At 38.7% G+C, this 7,818-nt stretch overlaps 1 pseudogene; it reads left to right on the top strand.

The window, feature by feature from the left end:
• The first annotated feature begins 2,318 nt into the window (after positions 1-2,318).
• LOC122331448 lies at positions 2,319-7,818 on the top strand (annotated as a pseudogene).

The raw sequence follows: 7,818 nt of genomic DNA, 5'->3' as shown, positions 1-7,818 counted from the left end.
GGACTGTTCTGTTGTTGTTTTTCATGCCCCATGTGCTCTGTGTGTGCCCCGGTTGATTGTCTCATTGCGTTCAGGTGTATCTTTAAATAAGTAATTTCCTGCGTCTTATATAAGTTCTTGTTTGTGCTTTGTCAAATCGTCCAGTCTCGTCTATGTATGCGTGTGGTTCCTGTTTGCCTGTCTCCCTTCCATTGTGGATCATTAAAGACTGTTTAAAGAGTATATTCCTCGTCGTGTGCGCCTTCACACAACCACACCATGACACAGAAACAGTTATATGACTGACAGACTGCAACGGTTTGAGTTAAAAATCTTTGTTTGTGGTCTACTGAAGAAACAAAGTCATTTACATCTTGGATGCCCTGGAAGTAAGCAGATAAACGTCAAATTTTCATTTTTTGGTGTGAACTATCCCTTTAAGCAGTTAATTTCTGCAAGTGATATAGACAGCAGGCGTCAATAAGGAAGTTTCTTTACCTGTTAATGAGTAACAGATCAGTTGTTAATGTTAAGCTCAGCTTATAAGTACATTATGACAACACTGAGTCTGTAGAAGGAGGATGCTGTAGAAGAGCAAGACAATCAAAGCAAGTATTTTTAAAAGATGGTGAAGTGTAAAACAAACTGCCTTCGAAAACTCCTGTCTGGCCTTTGAAAAGCTCGAGCGCGTTTGTTGGTAGAAATCCATGTGTGTTTGTGTTATTGTCTTTACATGCAGCTACTGTCCTCAGGCTGGTTTTATCTTCCTTCTAGGAGGGAGGCAAATGATATTGAAGACCAGTTCACACCTGTCAATGGACCTGCTAAGCTGGAGAGGACAGGTGTGCTGGAGAATTTCCACAGTCTGGAGAATTTTCTCAGTGCGACTTGCGACGCAGAAGGCACCTTACGCTTCTTTGATAATCTGAGGCTTGAGCGGAACAAACATATTAACTGAAGAAGCTTTTAAGAGACGTTTTGAGGATTAGACCAGACAAGTAAAAATATCATATTAACAGAAACCATTTCCGAAAACCTCTGTGCCAGAACAAATGGACTCATAACCATGTCAAATGCAATTTCAGACACTATAAAGTACAATGTAGCTGCAAATTACTTCCTTCAACCGCAACATATCCGATGAACAATGGCATGTTTGCGGGCACAAGTGTCGGTGGTGTGGCGGCAGTTTAAAACCGAATAGCTCAGTACTGGACAGTGCCAAAGCCGGTCCGACTTTTTCTATTTCCTAGATGAGGAGATGACAAAGGAAAGCTCAGACTGGCTTGATAGCTTCCATAGAATTCTTCTCCAAACTACACAGACCGAACAACAGTAAAGTCAGAAGTAATTGTTTATTACATCTACTTGAATACAGATAACTAGCCAAGCACTGGGTGTGTAAAAAGTGCCTCATATGGCGTATCCCAGAACAAGTAACCCAATCCACCAAAAGTCTTCTGAGATATTCAGACCCAACACATGTGTGCTTGATTTTCATGTCTAGTCATAATTTTGCTGGAAGTGCTTCAGCCACAACCTCCAACACAACCCTTCACAAAATAAGTGTACTTCAAATTCAGTAGAGTATACTTAGAAAGTAAGGTTGAAGTATATTGTAACTATTCACTTATGTATGGTATGTATACGTGTGTACATGTACTATTTCAGTAGTAATTCAGTTTTAGTTTATATAAAAAAATGTAGTGCAAATTTTGAGTAAACTCAAAAAAAAAAAAAACAACACACATTTACGTATACAGTAAAGTATAGAAATGTGAAATGCGTAGGAAGGTGTTTTCTGTTGAATTTCCCCAGGTCCAGTGTCTCTTACTTTACATCAGTATCGAGACAGAATGAGTTTAGGACAATTCAGAGACTGTGATCCCCTGTTCTCCATTAGCCAATTTTCTGGCCATCACCATCTCCATTCTGTCTTGTATGAAGTGTCCCTGAGATATCAAACAAAATGTCTGTAAAGCGGGCAGATTAATCCATCAAGCTCATCTATCATGTCTCTCTTTCGACAGGTTGGATTGTGTCCAGGACAAGGATGTGGGGGGTGTGGTTTTAGCGTTGTCTCTGCTGGTATTGCCGTCTTGGCCAGCTTTGGACTGCTCCTTTTCTGCGGGATGCCGTTTGCCATGACCGTGGCCTCCAGCCCTTTTGATTCTCGGTAAAACTTCATTCATTTAATCACCTAGCAGAAGTCTCTCGGCTGATGTTCACAGTTTCTGCTTTCCCCAGGTGTTGGTGTTGATGACATGTTCATTATGATTTCCTGCTGGCAGAAGACCGAAGTTGATAAAACGTTGAGTTCCGCTTAGCAGAAAGCGTATATGAGGCTGGCGTGTCCATCACGATCACCACCGCTGACGGACGTGCTGGCTTTCTACATCGGACTGCTGACGCCCTTCCGCTCGGTGCAGTCCTTCTGCATGTACACCAGCACAGCTCTTCTCTTCTGCTACATCTTCAACATCACCTTCTTTTGGCGCGTGTCTTGCACTGAATGGAAGGAGAGAGAAAGGCAACAGACACTGGCTGACCTGTATGAAACTCCCAGAAACCAGTGGTCATAGCAAAGGTTGTTGCGCTGGAGGCGCATATGATAAAATTACACGCAAGGAATATGCCATGCCAGTGGATTCCTTCTTTAAAAACTATTACAGCCCTTTTCTAACAAACGTGTGGGTTAAGATGCTGGTGTGTCTGATTTACGCTGGAGTATTTGGCAGTCCAGTATCTATGGATGCTTCAAAATGCAGGAAGGTCTAGATTTGAAAAACCTAGCAGCAGATGGTTCATATGTGTTACTATGACAAAGAAGATGAATTCTTCTCTGATTTTAGTCTAATGTCATGTTAGTAATGGCGAAGCATTTTCAGTACTGGGCCAACTGCTCAGGTAGAAGTCTCTGAAAGCGTGTGTTTGGAAAGATTTTGCAAAATCTGACAATGGCAGATTCCGGGCATTCCGCCTATTTCTTGGCTTCATGCATACATGCTGGCCTGGAATGAACTGCCGGTTTGATTTAGGCAGTGAAAACCAATTCCAAAGAAAAAGTAGGTCCATTTCTCATTCAGTCTGGTTTTAGCCAAGATGTTAATTTCACCAACAACCAAATTCGCATCACGTGTTCGTTCAAACCGTGAACATCAGCACAATATCGATGAAAAAACTTGCTGAATGCATTTAGAGAAACTGCGGAAAAATGCAGGAGTTGCAAATACCTGTCGATCTGATTGTGTACCACCCCGCATTCATCTATTTGACCAATATGCCGTCATCATCAGTAATACGGTCCAAAATGTGGTGGTTGCCACATGTGCCATGTTAGTCATTTCGCTCCTGCTGATCCCGAACCCTCTCTGCTCTCTCTGGGTGACGCTTGCCATCGCATCGGTCATTGTGGGTGTTGCTGGTTTCATGGCATTGTGGGATGTCAGTTTAGACTCTGTGTCTATGATTAATCTTGTTATCTGTATCGGGTTTTCTGTGGACTTTTCTGCTCACATATCCTATGCTTTTTGTGTCGAGTGAAAATCCTCAGCAAACGAGAAAGCCACGGATGCTATACATAAACTGGGCTATCCGATTGTTCAGGGTGCAGTGTCCACTATAGCAGGTGTGGTGGTGCTCGCAGCTGCTAAAAGCTACATCTTCAGGACCTTCTTCAAAATTATGTTCTTGGTCATTCTTTTTGGGGCCATCCATGGCATTGTGTTCTTACCTGTGTTCCTGACCTTCCTCGATACTTGTAAGAGTCGCGTAAAAATAAACAAAATTTCCCAGAGAACAGTGACAGTGAGTGGAAAGTTAAAGCAGTCATGAGTCCCACCAGGCAACAGATGAACGTATGGCGTGTTGATCCAGACTGTTTCTGAAATTATCAATCACACAGTTATTATTAATTAAGAAGGTAATTTCTAAATACACTATTCTGCTCTGGTTTCCCTCACAATCTACATGTAAATTTGAGACTTAGGGTGTGTGTGTGTGTGTGTGTGTTTTCAGCCTTTGGTGGACTGGCCATCCATCCGTTTTTCAGCCTATAGACACTAGGGCACTAGAACTAGGGGCAACTCCCACATGGGACACACAATCTACAAATTGGATAAATTTACTTTTTCTTTTTGGGCTTAGCTCTATATGGTTCTGAATTGAAGTCATTCTGATATTTTCATATGTATACTTGTATATTCATGTTTTTGTGTTTATTCTACTTAAATCAAGATTTGTTTTTTTCATTACATTCATCAATATGATTTTCAACGCAGTTATTTAATGTGCGATTTTTTGCATTTTAACAGCTTTGTATTTATAATCCAGTTACATATGAGTACATTTGATAAAAGCACATTATTGTGTTTTTATTCTTCTCTTTTTTTTGTTCTTATTACTCTCAGTGAGTGATGTATGACAGAATAAACAGCTCTGCTGCTCTGGATGACATTATGATAGACGTGAGCAAAGACTGTTTCCCAAGGTGTCTTCAGGACTCAATTTCTTTAAAAAAATAAAAATACATGACATGAATGAATATGTCTAGGCAAAATCAAATGAATACACCAATACATTTTTTTCTAACAAACTCAGAGAAGTGTAATAATGGGAGTAATAATTGGCCAGATTTTAATAATAAAACATAGAATATTTAAAATATTTATCTCCCTGTTCATGTCTCCCAAAATGCATAAATCAAGCATTACTTGTTAGTTCTGGCAGGTCAGGTGACTCAAGCTTGCATCAGCTGATTGCATCGCAACTATAGAAACACAACATCTTATCGCTGCATTCTTATATAATCGATCTTTCCAGTATTAATCAGCAGCTTTTCCACTTGCTCAGGATCAAATAAGTCGACAAATTCCATCTCAATGCATTCAATCATGAATGTTTTGTGACAGAGGTTTGAGTTCCTACCAGATTCAAGTTCATGAACTTAACATAGACTGTTTGCCCGATGTCCTGCATCAACAACATCTTTACACAAGATCTGCTTTCTTCGCTGGGAGAAGCAAGATATTAAGGAGCGGTAAGGCATCCACGTAACATCTTAACCCTTCGTTTCATATTCATTTCTGGATATTCATTTCTGGCATGCTGTTGCTTTAGGCTTATTGTGTTCCCAGCCAGCACTTTACATCGGCGTTTAAATATGGTTGAAATAAGGTCTGTTGTTGTTTCAACATTGAAACATCGATGATACGTCGTTTAATGCTGAACGGAAAATCAGCTTAAATGTTCAATTAAGATCATTATTGTTTATTTATTAATTGGCATTTTGCTATATTTTTATCATGACACCTAATCTAAAAGTATTTAGCAAATATCGTAGTTGGGATCTTCAATACTTCATCCCTTTCTCCTCAAAACTCATCTGCTATATCGACAGCTTTATTGAGATGAATCCAATATTTCATAGCAGTCTCCCCTGGAACAGGTCATGTGCCGTAAAAATCAGCTAGAAGCACAGAAGAAGATATGATTACTCCATTTTCCATATCAAGGCGGACTTAAGGACAATTAAAAAAAAACTTAAACATTAATTGACTAAAACAGAAGTCTGAGCTGTTCCAACTGAAAGACATCATACATCAGTGCCTTTGTTTTGTCTCGAGATGCACACAAGTAATGTTTTTTTGAAAGTACGTTCATAAAAAGTGTTTAGATGTTCTAATTGAACTATGGCCTCAGTCAAAGCCCTGTCTGTGAAACCGAGCTTTGTATCATTGCAGGTAAAACTTTATTATATAATGCATAAGCGATTGAATAAAACAAGTGAGAGTCATTAAAAAGTTTATGACTGACATCTATCTAACCTTGATCAAGAACATTATAGTATAATAAAATAGATGGTGGGAAGGCAGATGTCACATTTTTACAGTACATTAAGAGTTGAAGCATGCTGAGATATTACGATTGGGTTTATTCCTTCCTCATTCACTGAAACATTAACAGCATGTTCACATTCTTCCATAAACAGAACTGTCTGTGTTTTGATGCGTATGTACGAATAAAACTTTTCCAGTCTATCCAACTGTTTCTAGCAGCCTCCTCATAGATCGTGTCCATGATGGTATAACATTCTGCAGATGATGGTAGTTGATCTTCTGTATCCACTGACTCAAGTTTCAAGTTCTAAAACATTTTTTGTTCCACTCATCACTTGGTGCTCCTATATTAAGATTTATCAATGATTTGCAAGCTTTATGTTCATATAATGTGATGATGTCATTAATGGGGAAAATAATTGTTTACTATTTACTTATTCTCTTAATCCTAAAATGTGTCAATAAGGGACAGTATGACCTTAGTCTGATATTAGTATACTATTAATGTATGTTCAACACTCTTACAGTGGTAATTGAATTCCAATTGAAATGCCAGCAATGCCATGTGTTATGAAGTCCTGAATAAATTTTATGTTAAAAATTCAATAAAATAGTGGATATTTAAAGTGTGCTATAGTAGGAGCTACTATTTCATGTTTTCTTGAATGCAAAGTATATTATAGCTTTAGTGCTTAATGCATTTAGTAGTTAAGCAAAAGCAGTTCTTAATGCAACTAAAGTAGTTGTTCCAATTTATTAGACTTCAAGTTTACCAATTTATAGTGTGCCACAAACATAACTGGTTATAATCAAGTACACATAATAAATTGTAATCTAAGTATAGCATTTTTCTACTAGGGTAGTGATGCCATGTTGACACAGAAGAGAAGTGGTCCAAGAACTGGAGCCCTGAGGCACTAATACCTAGATGTTAAGTACTTGGACTTCTTACTCCCTCCAAGGTACCTTAAAGGACTTTATCTAGAAGGTAAGGGAGTCAACCACTGGAGTGCGGTTCCAACACGGTTGAGCAGGAGGGATCCGTGGATTGCTTTATCAAAAAGAAGCTTAGCAGACATATCCATCAAGATAAAGATTTGGAAATTGCTTTTGCCAATCTTAGAGACTGAGAGCAAGGCAGTTGAATATCCACTTCTGAATCCAGATTTGTCCTAGAATTTCAGACTTTTCTGCAAAGCCCAAGACATACTACACATTTTAGTAACTGATCTAAAAAAAAACTTGGGTAGCGACATGGCCAGCAATGTTTCCATGATGCCAACTTGCATCTGGGATGTCTAAAAACTGCGTGATTTGTGTCTCAGGCTTTAGTTCTTTTCTCATCCATCCACACAGGAATTCATTCATGTCTCATTTGTAATAGAAAATCAGTGAGATTAAAAATTAAAAACTCTTGTTAAAATATGATTTATATGAGATATTTTATGCAAAGCATTGTGTATGTACATGTATTAATATACCAACGCTTTAAAAGACTTTATTTATTTACTGTATATATGTAACTACATCTGTATTTCTAATTTCTGCATTTGTTACTTATAAAATAAACATCATTACTAGTCTTAGTTTCCATTTACTTCTTTATGGTGTAAAAAAATTTTCATAATACAAAATAATTTTTATTTGGAATATTTTTGGCGTCTTAACTGCAATCGTAAAAGGTTCAGTATGAGTTTGATGTTTGCATCTTGGTGAGAAGAGTGATTGCCAGTCAAATTGCTGGTGGAATATTTAGGTGTTTTTGCAACTAAGGGCAATATTGACTCTTAGATTGTTATGGATCTGCCAGGCTCTTCCACCAGCCAACCACCATCCCAGCACCCCCCGTCCAGCCAACCACAGCGTTCCCAGTCACCTGAGTTCTAATCAGTCGCGTGCCTCACTTGATCACCTCGTCAACACCAGCACAAAGCACATGCCACAGCTCCCTCAGTGTCCGGTCATTGCTACACAAAGTGGACCACCACTAAAGCTCTATTGA

The sequence above is a fragment of the Puntigrus tetrazona genome, unplaced genomic scaffold (assembly GCF_018831695.1).
Source record: "Puntigrus tetrazona isolate hp1 unplaced genomic scaffold, ASM1883169v1 S000000001, whole genome shotgun sequence".
In the NCBI taxonomy this organism is placed as follows: Eukaryota; Metazoa; Chordata; class Actinopteri; order Cypriniformes; family Cyprinidae; genus Puntigrus; species Puntigrus tetrazona.
This window is presented reverse-complemented; position numbering and strand designations above follow the sequence as displayed.